The sequence below is a fragment of the Nematolebias whitei genome, chromosome 13 (assembly GCF_014905685.2).
Source record: "Nematolebias whitei isolate Nwh7 chromosome 13, NemWhi1, whole genome shotgun sequence".
Lineage (NCBI taxonomy): Eukaryota > Metazoa > Chordata > Actinopteri > Cyprinodontiformes > Rivulidae > Nematolebias > Nematolebias whitei.
In genome coordinates, this window is record NC_056510.1 from 16,735,502 (window position 1) to 16,737,963 (window position 2,462).

The window sequence follows — 2,462 nt, forward strand, 5'->3', positions numbered from 1 at the left end:
ATGGATGGATGGATGGATGGATGGATGGATGGATGGATGGATGGATGATTCTGAACATCTTTGGTATTTTTGGAGATCGTTTCAGAGTAACCAGCACATCAAAGGTACATAATATATTATGTCTAAAGTTTGTTTGTTTTTACCGCATATCTACTATAGTATTCTAATACTATTTAAAATGTTTACAAACAAATGCACATTATCTTGAGATTATCATTTTGCAATGGAGTGGATGTATCCTCCTCTGGATCAGGATAGTATTCCATACCATATCACTTTATTTATAGAGTATTTTAAACAGCAACAAGGCAAACCAAAGTGCTGTCCAGCACGAATGGGTTAATGAGCACAGTATGGGTTAATGATTGCAATCTTATATTAGTGTACAATTAAAAACAACACTATCAAACAACAATAAAAATTAAGCTTACGTACCCAAACGTATTTTATTTTACTTCTACCATCCATTACCTTGCTGTTTCGCATCGATCACATATTTAAAGAATTCTTGTTGGAATTTGGCATTTTGATGAATAAATCAAGCCTGTTTTAAGAAAATCTTAGCAATAGACATGTTTAATAAATTACAAATATAAAAGCAGTGACAATACAGTTTTTTTTTTCTTTCAAGGAATACATAGAGAAATGTAAAGAATAAATGAGGTGTCTTCAGTTGTGTAACCTCATCCTTGAAGGACAATTGCACATCCATTCAAAACTATTAATTTGTTTAACGTCTCTTTAAGAAGCAGGCAGAAAGCACACAATATACTCATCTTCATATTTTCTCTCATCTTTAAATTCAGAAATACATTGTTTTCAGCCCAGAGCAAGGTGCGCAGATAACGGAGGCGTTTCCTCTGTCAGTTGATTATATTTTTGCTTTGATCAACAGCACCCATTCTTCAAGTTTTGGATCTTGCACAGCACAATCAGAACAAGACGCACAGCCCTAAGAAGAACAAAAACAGCTTAAATAAGAAATTTATATGTTACCATTATTTCAGTGTGGTCATCTGAAAAGTGCCCAGAGCAGTTTTAACTATTTTGGGTAGGCATAAATAACATATGGTAAATATGAAACCTTTAAAGGAGCATGGAAACAAATGGTAAATGGACTGTACTTATACAGCGCCTTCCTATCTTATTTCAAGATACTCAAAGCACTTTACACTACAGTCTGTGTCCTCATTTACCCATTCATACAACACTCTACTAGATCTCTACAAAGCTAATTGAACAAATCATTCTAAAGAGACTAATCAGAGCTTTATCGCATTCATACACTGATGGGACACACATCAGAGGTTATGAGAGGTTCAGTGTCTTGCCCAGGGACACTTTAGCATGTGACTGTTGGTGGATTCAAACCCCCAACTCTCGCATTGGAGGACGACTGCTCTAACCACTCATCCAAAGCTGCCTCAAACAACAGTTTTGCATTTTCACAATAATTTATAGTAGGATAAAAATATTTTCAAAGGGTAAAAATAAATAAAAGGCTTTCGAGCTCTGCCCTCTCTTCGGTCATTCATTCTCAGTCCAACGTAAAATTAAGAGCAAAGTGACAATGCAGCATGCTCACCAGTCCCATTTCTTGCCCAAAGATACAGTTATATATGCACACGGGGTGCCAGAGATTGAACAGGAAACAGTGAGACTATAGAGCAACCTGCCTTACAGCAAAGACCACAACTATCTTTAACCTTAAAAAAAACAAACAATAAAAATAACAACAACATAAAGAACAAAATAAAACACTGTACAAACCATCTTCTTGGTTATTACTTTTACTAAAAGGCAAAGAATTAGCTGGTGTCATATTTCCCTTTTTGGTTGACTTCAAGTGACATTCCAGGCACCCTCTGGGGGTGCTATTTTGCTCCTAGCGATGTCAAATTGGAAGTCAGCTCAGACCTTTTGGTGCTTGAAGGGGGGTTGTCACACAGTGGTCCTGTTACTTCTGTCCTCCAGCAGTACCCCACTGAGATTGTTAAGTGTTGCTGTGGGGGAGTCTCAGCGAAACTTAATAGCCCTAAAAGCATTATTAGCTAATAAAGGCTGATAGGGCTCATGGCTCTATAAATTTGAGAGGATATGGAAGGAAGAAGAAAAAGAAGTAGCTGTTGTAGTGAGATCCGAATCCATGATTTGTGTGTCTCCCTTATATTATACTAGGCTGCATTATGTATAAATATATATAAATAAAAAAAAAAAAAAAAACATGGAATATGAGCTGACAAAGTAAAGCTTTAGACAGAGAATGTGTTAAAGTCAAAGCCTACAAAACCTGACTGCTGCTGATTTTTTTATTGCACCTTTCAAGAGCGATAGTACATACAAACTATGTAACTATCTGTCATTAAATTAGAAACAGTCAACAACATTTTAACTTTATATCCACCCCGATCACTGTCACTAAAATATTATAATGTTTTGTGTGTGTGTATGTATGTATATAT

At 35.8% G+C, this 2,462-nt stretch overlaps 1 protein-coding gene across 1 annotated transcript in view; it reads right to left on the reverse strand.

Moving 5' to 3' along the window:
- The window catches only part of erbb4b (erb-b2 receptor tyrosine kinase 4b), a 161,424-nt gene that overhangs the window by 140,818 nt on the left and 18,144 nt on the right, over positions 1-2,462 (reverse strand). The window lies entirely within an intron of this gene.